Consider the following 16487-nt stretch of genomic DNA (forward strand, 5'->3'; position numbering starts at 1 on the left):
TATACACCCTGTAGAGATCCTGCCCAGTCTATATATACACCCTGTAGAGATCCTGCCCAGTCTATATATACACCCTGTAGAGATCCTGCCCAGTCTATATATACACCCTGTAGAGATCCTGCCCAGTCTATATATACACCCTGTAGAGATCCTGCCCAGTCTATATATACACCCTGTAGAGATCCTGCCCAGTCTATATATACACCCTGTAGAGATCCTGCCCAGTCTATATATACACCCTGTAGAGATCCTGCCCAGTCTATATATACACCCTGTAGAGATCCTGCCCAGTCTATATATACACCCTGTAGAGATCCTGCCCAGTCTATATATACACCCTGTAGAGATCCTGCCCAGTCTATATATACACCCTGTAGAGATCCTGCCCAGTCTATATATACACCCTGTAGAGATCCTGCCCAGTCTATATATACACCCTGTAGAGATCCTGCCCAGTCTATATATACACCCTGTAGAGATCCTGCCCAGTCTATATATACACCCTGTAGAGATCCTGCCCAGTCTATATATACACCCTGTAGAGATCCTGCCCAGTCTATATATACACCCTGTAGAGATCCTGCCCAGTCTATATATACACCCTGTAGAGATCCTGCCCAGTCTATATATACACCCTGTAGAGATCCTGCCCAGTCTATATATACACCCTGTAGAGATCCTGCCCAGTCTATATATACACCCTGTAGAGATCCTGCCCAGTCTATATATACACCCTGTAGAGATCCTGCCCAGTCTATATATACACCCTGTAGAGATCCTGCCCAGTCTATATATACACCCTGTAGAGATCCTGCCCAGTCTATATATACACCCTGTAGAGATCCTGCCCAGTCTATATATACACCCTGTAGAGATCCTGCCCAGTCTATATATACACCCTGTAGAGATCCTGCCCAGTCTATATATACACCCTGTAGAGATCCTGCCCAGTCTATATATACACCCTGTAGAGATCCTGCCCAGTCTATATATACACCCTGTAGAGATCCTGCCCAGTCTATATATACACCCTGTAGAGATCCTGCCCAGTCTATATATACACCCTGTAGAGATCCTGCCCAGTCTATATATACACCCTGTAGAGATCCTGCCCAGTCTATATATACACCCTGTAGAGATCCTGCCCAGTCTATATATACACCCTGTAGAGATCCTGCCCAGTCTATATATACACCCTGTAGAGATCCTGCCCAGTCTATATATACACCCTGTAGAGATCCTGCCCAGTCTATATATACACCCTGTAGAGATCCTGCCCAGTCTATATATACACCCTGTAGAGATCCTGCCCAGTCTATATATACACCCTGTAGAGATCCTGCCCAGTCTATATATACACCCTGTAGAGATCCTGCCCAGTCTATATATACACCCTGTAGAGATCCTGCCCAGTCTATATATACACCCTGTAGAGATCCTGCCCAGTCTATATATACACCCTGTAGAGATCCTGCCCAGTCTATATATACACCCTGTAGAGATCCTGCCCAGTCTATATATACACCCTGTAGAGATCCTGCCCAGTCTATATATACACCCTGTAGAGATCCTGCCCAGTCTATATATACACCCTGTAGAGATCCTGCCCAGTCTATATATACACCCTGTAGAGATCCTGCCCAGTCTATATATACACCCTGTAGAGATCCTGCCCAGTCTATATATACACCCTGTAGAGATCCTGCACAGTCTATATATACACCCTGTAGAGATCCTGCACAGTCTATACACCCCGTAGCAGAAGGACCGGATCCATGTATTGATGGAATCCACTACTGTTTCCCTCCCAGCACTTTGGAAGGTCTGCAGAGCTGCCATGACAATTCCCTTTATTGTCACATAGTAATAATATACAAGGCGAAGGCAACAGGAAAAACGTGATTGTAAAATAAATGACTATTCAGTGAACAAAACTTTCCTGGAAAATGTTCCTATTTTTTTTTTCCATGCTTCTCCCTCTGAGCACACGTTCAAGGTTCTTGTGTTTGTTAGAAGGTTACGTAACCACATGCCGCACATAGCAAACAGCCGTGGGGTGGATAGTGCTTTGATCGACGTCACATTATTGGGTTAATCTGTCAATGAGCAGTGTATGAATGCTTAGATAAATATTCTATTTATACCAAATGCTTCATCCTGCATAATCTAGTGGTAAAGACATGCATATGACAAATGCTATGACTATATTGGAAGCTCTTCTGTTGTCTCGCTCATCCTCTGTATGACAAAAGCTTCCTTGGGCTGAGCCTTGTCGTATACATCGTACATCCATGTACACAAGAATAGATGAGGACGGCTAAGGCTGGGAGCTCCTACTGAGTAATGAGTAGGAGAGGTAACAACTTGGTATTTTTAGCATGTAATATTCTAAGTGGCCATCACTAATCCATAGCTAAAGCTGTCCAGGCCAGATCCTCAGCATTCTGTCTACTCCAGAGCCCAGTAAGAGCTCGCTCTCACCTACTTGACATCAGATCTGTTGTATTTGGTGTAGGAACAATAAAAACTGACAAAGTTGTCATCAATCACAGCAGTCAATATGGCTCCGAGATAATTATAATTTAGATGTCCAATTAATTATTTAATTGGACATCTAAAATCTGGTTTGAAAGGAAAATCCTGCCAAAATCATTTTCTGGCGTGTCATAGATCAGACCTGAACACTCTTGACACTGTTTAGGGGCTAGCAATACAAAGCCAGCAATAACATGAGGTAGGCAACTTATACAGCAAATGGAAATATGCATGCACCCCCATATGGCATGAGGCTCTCCATCCCCAATAGTCAATTTGGCTGCCCCTTCTAGCCACAGAAGGGTCTTCTTTTTAGCAGTAAGAAAGTGAAGGGCCTTTATCACCAGTGTGAAAGTGTCTACTGTGGAAGTCTGGTCTGGCAACTGGGGTAATGGTGGGAGAGTTTACCAGTAAACATTGTATAGCCCCTCCCAGTCACTCAGTAGATACAGCCCCCCCCCCACACATTTCCTCAGTTGTGTTAATAGTCCCCTCTCAATATTTCCTCAGTAGTTATAGTAGCCCTCCACTTCCTCAGATATTTGAGGAGCCCTCCCCAGTCCCCACTTCTTCACTAGTTACTGTAGCCCCTCACTTCCTCAGTAGTTACAATAGCGCATCCACTTCCTCAGTACAGTAACCCCCCCCACTTCCTCAGTACAGTAGCCCCCCCCCCACTACCTCCGTAGGTACCGTAGCCCCATCCCCACTACCACAATAGTTTCAGTAGTTCCTCCACCAAACTTCTTTAGTAGCTTAACCCTACCCTCACTACCTTAGTTACAGTAGCCCCCAATTCCTCATTAGTCTGACTATCCTCCTCCAATTTCTCAGTCGTTCTAATAGCCTGCCCATTTCCTCAATAGTCATGCACCCTCACATCCTGAGAAGTTACAGTAGTACTTGAATCTAGAAGTATGAAACATCACATTTTGTGAGGAAGATAATTCCCCATTGCATGAAACGCGGGAAAGTAACCGCGGGCCACTTTCCAAATTCCTCATGATAGGCCATCAATAACATAGTGTAGAGGTGCCAGGAGACTCCTACCAATAAGAAGTCATGGTGCTTAACTGAATGCTGCATACCCTATACCAGTGTTTCCCAAACCCCATCCTCACGGCCCCCCCACAGGCCATGTTTTCAGGATCTCCTTAGCATTGCACAGGTGAGAGAATTCCTGATGCCTTGATGATACTTCAATCACCTGTGTAATACTAAGGAGATCCTGAAAACATGACCTGTGGGGGGCTGTGAGGATGGGGTTTGGGAAACACTGCCCTATACTATTTACCAAGCACAACTCCATACACTCTGTAGAGGCTAAGCTTAGTAATGCAGCTGGGCCCCAATAACTTGAATAGGACTAAGCAACTATGTGCTGTAATATGTATGGAGCTGTACCTGGTAAACAATGAATGGGATGAGCTATAGCCCTTTAAATTAGTTGATTAGTGTGTCAAGAGTTGGACCCCCACCAATCTGATGATCATGTTTTATCCTTAAGCCCCTCCCACACACATTAGACTAATGTTAGCTGAACCTGCTGACAGTCTAATGGGGGCCCCAATCCAGGGACTGAAAGAAGCACTCCTCCTGTCAAAGTTTTTATCCGCTCAATATATTGCAGTCATCGTATTATATAGCACTGTGCACTCACAATTGCTTATTTTCCTTTCTACCCAGTTAATTCTTCGGTTTTTCATAAGGTCTATGACATCACGTGATTAAAAAAAAGACTAGTTGAATCCTTCCAAGCTCTACATAGAAACAGGAGGTCAATTTTCCCTGTATGACCCATCAATCACTGCAAAAGTCCCTGGCAGGGGAAAGGAGGGAGCAACTGGGTCAGGAGTTGAAGAGGGGGATGATTTCTGCAGGAACAAGAGACTTAATGTTTCTACATAGAGAAAATAAAAGAATTAGCTGGATAGAAAGGCAAAATGAACAATTGTAAGTACACAATGCTATATGAACATGGTGACTGCATAAAAACTTTGATGGGAGGAGTGCTTCTTTAGAAATCCCCATGTCTGATTTCGGACTGCTGATCCTTTTGTTTTTACCGAGATAAGTAGCCACCAGAGATGTTTGATAATAGCTCTCTTGTAGGGCACACAGGAGCACTCAGCAGAGCGAGTGCTCCTGTGTATGAGAGAGGCAGAAGAGATAGCTTCTAACACACATCTTAAGATGTATGGGGGGGTGGGGGGGTTAGTACTGGAAAAACCCTACCTCTGCAATTTCTATTGATAATGATCTGGCACAATAGTCTAAGCTAAGGGCCATTCAAAATAATGCTGTTAAAGGGAATCTGTCATTAGGATCATCCCTCCTAAGCTGTCTATATGGGCACACAGGTCATAGGAAGCTGGATAAAATAATATCTTGATATCTGCGATCTGACGTCTTATTCCAGAGAAATCCACATTTTCTTATATATAAATGACCTCTTCCAGGCTCTGGGGCGGACGCTGCCATAGAAGATAATTCTGCCTCCAGAGATTATTATACATGACGGAGGAGTTACCAGTGTGAGACAAGTAACTAACACCCAACAGCAGAAATAAATTTTGTCTTCTTACAAACACATGTTTTGGCAGCTCTCTGAGCTCTGCTGTATTGTAACAATATTGCAACACTGCCTGTGAGCTGAAAGCTGAAGCTGAGAGGAACCTGCAGATGTGTCAGGTATAATCACACACAGCTCTGCAGTGAGATGAGGAGAGCAGAGAGCCGCCATTACCCATCACACTGGTAACTCTCCCTTCATGTATAATAATCTCTGGAGGCCGAGTTATCTTCCAGACAGCATCCACCCCAGAGCCTGGAAGAGGTCATTTATATAAAGTGATAAAAAATGATTCCTCAACAAGACATCTGATATGAAACATACAGGTAGGACTCTCATCAGCTGTCTATAACCGGATTCCTTTTAAGACTCAATTCCAGTATCTGACATCGCTGAGCTGTTAAAGGGCTTTCAGCATTGTATTGTACATATACAGCCCTTTCGTACTAGAAATCAGTGACAGGTCACGTTCCCAAATTTCAACAATGCGATTTGCTCACATGTATGTATTGCATAGATCTTTTTAATCTATATTCCCCCTATAAACTGGCCATACACTTGATATACACAAGCCCTTCCCGAAGCTTGCTTAGCATGTTACCTGGGCTCGGATAGGACTAGAAGTTACATTACCTGCAATACAAGATGTGGTGTTGGTATATGGTGACATCATGGTCCCTATTGTTAGGGACAAACCTACCACTTATGCAGTGCAGTCACACACAACCCTGGTACTGTGAAATGCAAATGGCAGGAATGGAGGCAGAATTATTGCAGACGGTTGGGGTATCCACCAATTATACTGAGGCTCGTAAAGTGTCTGACATATAATAGAGTCTGCCAGAAAGGGAGGTTTCCGCACAGCGAGAACAAAGCTGGAATTTAGCACAGTACATCTTTGTGACATCTTCACATAATATCTCCATTATGTCCTCAGCAGACAGCTGCCTGGACACTGGATTCTTCATGTAAAAAGACATACTAGGCTGAATTCAGACATGGAGATCACACTGGAATGATGCGCCAGGGGCCACTGGTGAAGGCTGCAAATGCCAGACTAAGCCATCTATGGAAAAGGCAAAGTGTACTGGGGTTGGTTTGTGCAAAACAGTTGTACGTTCTATTCTATACATATAAAGACAGGAAATCTCCACACAATCCTGCTTTTCAGTGCAATGAATAGGAATATATCCAAATTGTTCTCCTGTGATTACCTCAGACTCTGCTAATTGTACAGATATTGGGAAGGACCAGCAATGGCAGCTATGCTGAGCCTGTACATTGCCACAGACACTGAATGGAATATAAATCTGTACTCATTTATTGCATGCCCCTTCTGTTCACGTCGCACATCGAGGTATAAGTCAAAAAGGTACACATCTAAAGGAGGGGAGCACAACATCCAACATGCGGCCCCCAACTATCTGGTGGCAGACAGGCCTGACAGTGTCTGGTGTCTGCTCATATGTATTTTCCATGTCAGGGAGTACAGGAGTGATAAGTGGCTCCATGAGGATGGGAAACTATTAATGGTGCAGTGTGTGGCCAAGTCTATGACCACGTCATCATCTAGGTAAGCACTAGATGAAGTAAAGAGGTGGCCATGTCTGACCACGTCATCATCTAGGTAAGGAGTAGATGAAGTAAAGAGATGGCCATGTCTGACCACGTCATCATCTAGGTAAGGAGTAGATGAAGTAAAGAGGCGGCCATGTCTGACCACGTCATCATCTACTGTAGGTAAGGAATAGATGAAGTAAAGAGGCGGCCATGTCTGACCACGTCATCATCTAGGTAAGTAGATGAAGTAAAGAGGTGGCCATGTCTGACCACGTCATCATCTAGGTAAGCACTAGATGAAGTAAAGAGGTGACCATGTCTGACCACGTCATCATCTAGGTAAGGAGTAGATAAAGTAAAGAGGCGGCCATGTCTGAGTGCAGCCATAATCATTGTGGTTTACGGGAGAAGGGAAACACTCGACTGTGTCTGCGACTTGCATAAACTACAAAGGAGAACGCTGTATCCATGGTCCTTTCTGGATTGTGAATGAGACACAAGTCCTAAAATGGAATCAGCACCTATTAGATATTTTTGATTTGTGTTTATGATTTTTTATTGTTACCCATGTGCTTGGTTAAATCTGGCAATGTGGTCCTTGACCAAAAAAAGTTGTTTGCCCCGATCTAGAGTATTCCATTCAGTGGATATGTTAGCCGCCGTGGCCAATGGTACAGGAAAGCACTGCTGTAATTCTATATACAGCAGGACACACAGTTATGCCAATGCACAAGGCGCCCATGGAGCCAAAGAAGACACTATGGTACTATGCCTATGGTAATCATGGTCACCAGAACATGGAATGTACATAGCCTTACTTCTACAGTCATCTGAAGCAACCCTAGTATTCGCTTATGTTCACACATCTTGGCTTTTACATGCAGAATTAGCCACAAGGAGTATGCAGATTTTTCTCTTTCATCTCAGACAAAAATCCCTTCAGATACCCCATCCACTTGCATCGGATAAGAAATGTTAGTGGAATCGGTGAAGATTAATGCGCAAAATCCGCATCTGAATCCTCATCAAATTGTGAACATCCCCTCAAGCTGAGAACTCAGGATTCAATCAATTCTTCTATAGGCCCGGCACAGCTACAAGAGCGGAACAGTATAGAGAATTGTGGAAGGAAAGGTTCATTAATAATGAATGCAAATGAAGATACATAGTGTTTAATAAAACCGTAATGGTGATCCCCAGGAAGTCTACATCTAAGTGGCAAATAAAGGAGCTCCTTAATATAAAACAGTCCTTATTATCCCATATACTCTGACAAGCTTCTACCCGATATACACCATATTCTACTGCTCACTCACCATACAGTCGCTCTTCCTGACATTGTCCTATGACCTGAATGTCCCTCACCCATCAGTTTTACAACTGAAATATCAATCATCCATCACTGCTCCCTACCCGACCATGTATATAATGTTACATATGCTCCAGTAACATACGTACCTCTCTGTATCATGGACACACATTCATATAAATATACACGCTGCAATTAGCAGTATCATTCTTAATTCAGAGATTGGAGAACCCAATCCTGTGCGCCAACTATCCACGTACTGATCATGAACACGCTTCACTGCATGCCATGAGAGGCAGCCAGGGAATATATCTCAACAGCTGTCCACTCTCTCACGCATCCTGACTCAGTCCCTGTGTGGGATCAGAGCTGGGACTATGTCCAAAAGCAGGCGACCCCTTTCCATTGTGACAGCGCAGTCTGCCAGACTAACCCCTTCCTGACGGCCATGCCCATAATCATAACACTATCCATTTTAGGCATTATTTCAAGGCACATTAACTCCTAAACTATCAGCTCTCTATGACACAATCTGATTACTTTCCACAGAAAGGTCTTGAAATTTTCCACTGTCACGGATTACCACACAAAACACTGGACAGCATCCAGTCTGCATTATTCATTATCATACTGACTATTCTACAGAAATGTATGTAAATGTGAGAAATCCAAGCATAAGGGACCGTCTACATCTGAGGAAACATTAGTAAAAACAAGGGCCACTTGAGGATAGAGCAAATTATTACATTTTGAAAAACATTTCATGTGTAACAATAATCATCATTTCAATGACTTAAAGGGGTTTTCCCCCCGAAACAAAAGCTAATTTTAATCAATAGATCTTGGAATAATAATAACTTCTATAATTGGAGGTGTTTAAATAAAATGTTCCTGTACTGAGATAATCTTATAAATGTGCCCCTGCTGTGTATTGTGTAATGGCTGTGTCTGACCATACAGGAACATGGTCAGATAATACCATAGCTCCTGGGCAGGGGAGGAAGCAAAAGAGTATACAGACAGGACAGCAGGGGATCACAGCTGATTCTTTTTGTGAGGTAAAACATATTACTGCTTGTTTTTAAACAATGTTTTACTTCAAAGAAAAAATCAGTTGTGATCCCATTCTGTAATGTCTGTATACTCTTTTGCTTCCTCCCCTGTCCAGGAGCTGTGGTATGATCAGATCATGTTCCTGTATGGTGAGACACAGCCATTACACAGTACACAGTAGGTGCACATGTATAAGATTATCTCAGCACAGGAACATTTTATTTTAACACATCCAATTGTGGAAGTTATTATTATTCCAAGATCTATTGAACAAAATTAACTTTCGTTAGTGAGAAAACCCCTTTAAGGCCTTTCCCGGTGTATTGCCCGTTTTTGACTAGCCAATAGCCATTTACCATAACCGCCAACTTTTATAAACTGTTGTCCTGGAGAATCGGGTTTGCAGTGTAAGAAGCATGCCTTTTTTTTTCTTCTTTATGGCACAAGCTTTCCCCATTTTCAGATCACACCCCATTCCTACCCCCTGACACTTGCTATCTTTTTCAGATGGGTTCTCCTTTTTCTGAGTGCTTCCCTGAAATTCCAGGATAGTTAACCAGTTTACTGGTCCACGCCGAACATCAATTATTTTTAGGTTTTGGATAGGATTTGATCAATGAGAAGCAAGTTACTTGTCGCTTATCGTGCAATATCTGAAAAAGTTTACACCGGCCAAGGATTGCAACCTTTTACTTAGTCTTACGATATTTTTCACAATAATCACCCCGTTGCCTTTAATAAGCAGAACATTTAGGTTGCTCAGTGTTCCCCTGGGGTGGCCAAGCGCTCAGCACACCATTCAGCCCCTGGATTAGCATGCCTCACCCCTCCTAGTACGCTCATAGTTAGAGCTTGCTTTCCCAAAGCGAACAATGTTAGAACAGGCACCTCCAGCATGCACACATACTAACAGTGAAGGAGCCAAGCGCACACAGACCTCTCTGCTCTCTTCTGCAGTTACTCGCTACAATGATACACCCGGAAACAGGCTCAGACTGGCCCTTTGGGAAACAGCCCAATTCCCTGTAAAGGCTCCTGTGCAGGAGTTGATCCCCCAACTCAGTACATGAGCAGAAGATGGCACAATACACCTGATTATCTATGTACTAGATGGTGGCCCGATTCTAACGCATCGGGTATTCTAGAATATGTCTCCCGACGGTGGCGTGCTTATTTTAAATCTGCCGCCAATTGGCCGGAGACCCTGTTTAAATTTGGCGCCACAATCGCAGATTGGTTGCGGCGGGCGGCCGCGAGCAATCAGCAGAGCGGTGTTTAAATTTGGCGCCGATATCGCTGATTGGTCGCGGCCGGCGGCTGCGACCAGTCAGTGAACCGTGTTAGTGAGGACCGGGGAGCATCCACCTGCCTTATAATGCCCCATGCAGGATGTAACTTCCCCCCTCCCCCATATAATGCCCCATGCAGGATGTCACATCCCCACCTCCGTTATAATGCCCCATGCAGGATGTCACTTCCCCCCCATATAATGCCCCATGCAGGATGTCACATCCCCCCCCTCCCTTATAATGCCCCATGCAGGATGTCACATCCCCCCCTCCCTTATAATGCCCCATGAAGCATGTCACATCCCCCCCCCCATATAATGCCCCATGCAGGAAGTCACATCCCCCCTCCCTTATAATGCCCCATGCAGGATGTCACATCCCCCCTCCCTTATAATGCCCCATGCAGGAAGTCACATCCCCCCTATATAATACCCCATGCAGGAAGTCACATCCCCCATAGTGCCCCATGCAGGATGTCACATCCCCCCTCCCTTATAATGCCCCATGCAGGATGTCACTCCCCCCACCATATAATGCTCCATGCAGGATGTCACATCCCCCCGTCCGTTATAATGCCCCATGCAGGATGTCACCCCCCTCCCTTATAATGCCCCATGGAGGAAGTCACATCCCCCCCTTATAATGCCCCATGCAGGAAGTCACATCTCCCCTATATAATGCCCCATGGAGGAAGTCACATCCCCCCATAGTGCCCCATGCAGGATGTCACATCCCCCCTCCCTTATAATGCCCCATGCAGGATGTCACTCCCCCCCACCATATAATGCTCCATGCAGGATGTCACCCCCCCCCCTCCCTTATAATGCCCCATGCAGGATGTCACTCCCCCCCTCCCTTATAATGCCCCATGCAGGAAGTCACATCCCCCCCCATAGTGCCCCATGCAGGAAGTCACATCCCCCCCATAGTGCCCCATGCAGGATGTCACATCCCCCCCTCCCTTATAATGCCCCATTCAGGATGTCACTCCCCCCCACCATATAATGCTCCATGCAGGATGTCACCCCCCCTCCCTTATAATGCCCCATGCAGGATGTCACTCCCCCCTCCCTTATAATGCCCCATGCAGGAAGTCACATCCCCCGTCATAGTGCCCCATGCAGGAAGTCACATCCCCCCCCCTCCCTTATAATGCCCCATGCAGGATGTCACATCCCCCCTCCCTTATAATGCCCCATGCAGGATGTCACATCCCCCCTCCCTTACAATGCCCCATGCAGGATGTCACATCCCCCCTCCCTTACAATGCCCCATGCAGGATGTCACATCCCCCCTCCCTTATAATGCCCCATGCAGGATGTCACATCCCCCCATAGTGGCCCATGCAGGATGTCACATCCCCCCCCCTCCCTTATAATGCCCCATGCAGGATGTCACATCCCCCCTCCCTTATAATGCCCCATGCAGGATGTCACATCCCCCCTCCCTTACAATGCCCCATGCAGGATGTCACATCCCCCCTCCCTTACAATGCCCCATGCAGGATGTCACATCCCCCCTCCCTTATAATGCCCCATGCAGGATGTCACATCCCCCCATAGTGGCCCATGCAGGATGTCACATCCCCCCCTCCCTTATAATGCCCCATGCAGGATGTCACATCCCCCCTCCCTTATAATGCCCCATGCAGGAAGTCACATCCCCCCTATATAATACCCCATTCAGGAAGTCACATCCCCCCCCATAGTGCCCCATGCAGGATGTCACACACCCCCTCGCTTATAATGGCCCCTCCATGATGTCACACACCCCCACCCCACCATGCCCCCATACAATAAAAAAAAAAAATCCAATACTCACCTCACTTCTCAGCTGCTGCTCCGGACTCCAGCGTAGCCGGCATCTTCCCGCTCAGGAGAGAGCGCAGTGTAAAGACGTCACAGCGCTCTCTGACCTGAGACGTCACAGAGCAGCAGCGGAAGACACAGGAACTGCTGCGGAGGCACGGGGAGGGGTAAGTATGGCAAGCGGGGGGAGGGGAGGAGAGGAGAGGGGCGTCATACTTGCCGTCGGGAGATAAGCGGCCGTAGCCGCTGATCTACCGACGTTAGCCGCATGGCAGATGAGCCGCTAACGGCCGCGATCTTTTTCTGAAATGCCGCGTCGCTGATTGGCCGCGGCCGGACCAATCAGCGACGCGGGATTTCCTGGACTGAAGGAAAGACAGACGGGATAAGACAATTATATATATTAGATAATGGCAGCATCTCATCATTCATTTAACAAGCCTTGACAAGACTCAGGTGCAACCCCTGATGGGGCCACTGACGTTAAATGAGCCAGACGGACTCACTTTGCGCTCTGTCTCGTCTGCATTTCGGCAGCGTCCGCCATCTTGAGACGAGCACAAATGAGTGGTCAACTGAGGTTTTTTGACCGACTCAAGAAAGAGGATGCTATCAAAACAAATAGAATCCTTTAAATAGTTTGACTAGAGATCAGCAAATACATTTGTACACTCTGGACCAGAGTACAGGTCATTATTCTGTAACCAATGGATGGACTCCTGTGAATCGACCAAGATAAGGAAATCAATTTGCTCATCTCGAATTCTGACTAATGGTTCTAATAAATGAGAAATTGGTCAAGCAATCAATACATGGTTTAGATGAGAAAACACATTTGCAGCATGGCAGAATTTTTTTTTTTTATAAGAAACATCAAAACATATTGTGACAAAGTCACCGGCAGAGTGTCAGAGGGGAGATATGTTTCACTGAGGCCATTAGCCTCAGTGATGTGAAACATGGAAGTTGCTCCTGCATATTAGGTACAGAGAGGGTTAATGAGCCAGGTTTACAAGGACCTGTTTCTATGTGGATCGCTAAGAGAAGGGTGGGAAGCCATCCACCATATCTCCACTCCAGGGAGTGGCCTGGGCTTTAAATCGCCAGCCTTTACACACTCAGGTGTGTTCAGTGTCTGGAGAAACCTGCTCCAGAGAGGAGCTTGCATGTGTTGAGCTGAACCGTGTGTGCATAACAGAGTGGCCGGACCCCGGACGATATGCGGACTGTGCTGCATCTTTGTATTTTGTTTTTCCGTTATGCCAAATGGGCCATCTTTATTTTATGGACTCCCGGTTGATTTACTACGTTTAATAAATCAACACAAAATTTAAAGGGACAGTGTTCCTGGTCTTCCTCCGCATACAGCCAAGCAAGTCGCTTTACTATAATATATACAGTAGTGTTAAAAATAATAGCTGCGTGTTCAAAAACATGAGTTAAGCACAAAATCTTTATACTAGTTTTATTTCCATGCATTAGGAACATTGCACACTGTTTTCTAATTCAAAGCATGAAGAGAAATGTACCGTATTTTTCGAACTATAAAGACACACCGGACCATAAGACACACCCAGGTTTTAGAGGTGGAAAATAGGGGAAAAAACTTTTGAAGCAAAAAATGAGGAGAACTATAACTCCCGGCATGTTCTTCAGCTTCTATGGCATGCTGGGAGTTATAGTTCACCCCATATTTGTCATGTGGTTTTCCTGAGGAGAACTATAACTCCTAGCATGTCATGCAGCTCCTATGGCATGCTGGGAGTTATAGTTCACCACAGTGGTAGTGTTTTGCTGTGTGTGCTTAAACTTAATCTGCAGTATAATGCTTGCCTCACTGTTTCTTGTCTGGACCACGCTAAACAGGGAGCGGTGGGGTCGCACTGCAGGGAGATGGATCACGGAACAGGAATCAACAGCGCTGTTATGAATTTATTATGGCCGTGTTAGACAGGAGTTAGTGGGCGGTCTCCGGTCCAGATCAAGTGCTGCAGGGCCGGGGCAACACAGAACAGCACAGCACGCAGTCTCCCCGGCCCTGCCTCTTTGTAACGTCACTGTAGCACGCGTTCTGGACCGGAGACCGCCCACTTTCTCCAGTCTAACATGGCCATAGTGAATTCATAACAGCGCTATTAATCCCTGTTACGTGATCGATCCCTGTTGCGTGATCCATCTCCCTACAGTGCGACTGTGCTCCTCGCTTAGCCCGATGGAGCGTGGTCGCACTGCAGGGAGCGTGGTCGCACTGCAGGTAGCGGGGTTGCACGGCATGAACAGGGATCAACGGCACTGTTATAAATTCACTATTGCCATGTTATACTGGAGAAAGTGGGCAGTCTCCGGTCCAGAACGCGTGCTGCAGTGACGTTACAAAAGAGGCAGGGCCGGAGGGGACTGCGTGCTGTGCTGTTCTGTGTTGCCCCGGCCCTGCCTCTTTTGTAACGTCACTGCAGCACGCGTTCTGGACCGGAGACTGCCCACTTTCTCCAGTCTAACACGGCAATAGTGAATTAATGGCGGCGCCGCTGATTTTGCTATGCGAGCCTTCTTGCGACCCTTGCGATCTTCCTGCCTTGCGACCATGTTCCCTTCAGTGCGACCACGCCACCGCTGTTGCCTCCACCTCACACCACACAGTAAGCTCTATAAAAACTATATTTGGACTACATACGGACCATAAGACGCACACCCCCCCCCCCAAATTTTGGGGGAAAAAAGTGCGTCTTATGGTCCGCAAAATACGGTATATAATTTTTAACTCCTTTACAGAAAATAAAAAAATGAACATTGGGCTGTCCTAAAAAATAGCAGTGTCTGCATTTGTCTTTACAAACTCACAATATGTACTATTTTTTTTTAGGATTTAGCATTCCTGTGAATCACTAACCTAATATTTAGTTGTATACCCACAGTTTTTTAGAACTGCTTCACATCTATGTTGCACAGAGTCAACTAACTTCTGCCACCTGTCAACTATTATTCCAGCCCAGGATGCTATGACTACATCCCACAATTTTTTTGGCATTTGTTGGCTTTGCCTCAGAAACTGCATTTTTTATGTCACCCAGCAAGTGTTCTATCAGATTAAGGTCCGGGGATTGGGCTGGCCACTCCATAACCTCAATTTTGTTGGACTGGAACGAAGATTGTGCTTCTTTACTGGTGTGTTTAGGGTTGTTGTCTTGTTGAAACACCCATTTCAAGGGCATATCCTTTTTAGTGTAAGGCAATATGACCTCTTCAAATATTTTAATATATGCAAACTGGTCCATGATCCCTGGTATGTGGTAAATAGGTCAGGCACCATAGTAAGAGAAACATGCCCATATCATGATGCTTGCAACACCATGCTTCACTGTCTTCAGAGTGTACTGTGGCTTAAATGCAGAGTTTAGGGGTCATCTAACGAACTGTCTGTGACCCTTGAACCCAAAAAGAACAATTTTACTTTCATCAGTTCACAAAATGTTTCTCCATTTCTCTTTAGGCCAGTTGATGTATTCTTTGGCAAATTGTATCCGCTTCAGTACATTTTTTTTTTTTTTTAATAGTGGGACTTTGCGGGACTTCTTGCTAAGAGATTAGCTTCACACAGGCGTCTTCTAACTGTCACAGTACTCACAGGTAACTTTGATCATCCTGCAGCTGAACATTGGCTGAGCCTTTGCCATTTTGGCTATTCTTCGATCCATTCGAATGGTAGTCTTCTGTTTTCTTCCACATCTCTCTGCTATTGCTTTCCATTTTAAAGCACTGAAGGTAATTTTAGCTGAACAGCCTATCATTGTCTGCACTTCTTTATAAGTTTTACCCTCTCCAATCAACTTTTTAATCAAAGTACGCTGTTCTTCTGAACAATATCTCGAACGACCCATATTACTCAGGCTTTCAAGGAGAAATGCATGTACAACATGTGCTGGCTTCACCCTTAAATAAGGGCCACCTGATTCACACCTGTTTCTCCACAGAATGATTGACATTACTAATTGAACTCCACACTGCTATTATTTTGAACACACACCCTTTTCAATTAATTATTTAAATTCACAGACTGAACAAACATGCAGATCATGAATGCTGAGCCTGTTGGTTTTCTTAGAATCTACTGCACCAACTGGTCAATTGTTTGACATGTGGTAATATAATTTATACAAAAAACAGTGAATAATCTGGTTAGTCATATTGGACTGCTCTTATTTTGAACACTACTGTAAAAAAAAAAAAGTTTCCAGGCGGCCATGTCACAAGTAAGTAAATAATCATCCTGGAGTGCTTTGTGACATTAACTAGTTTTTATAAGCCTGTACAATTTTCAGAAGTGACTGTATCACTACTTGTCTCTTTGTCTGAAATGTATG

The 16487-nt window shown here is 45.2% G+C and overlaps 1 protein-coding gene across 3 annotated transcripts in view; it reads right to left on the minus strand.

Moving 5' to 3' along the window:
- The window catches only part of PEAK1 (pseudopodium enriched atypical kinase 1), an 85795-nt gene that overhangs the window by 61246 nt on the left and 8062 nt on the right, over positions 1 to 16487 (minus strand). The window lies entirely within an intron of this gene.

Source organism: Phyllobates terribilis, unplaced genomic scaffold (assembly GCF_046119375.1).
Source record: "Phyllobates terribilis strain yellow unplaced genomic scaffold, ASM4611937v1 Scaffold_11__3_contigs__length_659146591, whole genome shotgun sequence".
NCBI lineage: Eukaryota > Metazoa > Chordata > Amphibia > Anura > Dendrobatidae > Phyllobates > Phyllobates terribilis.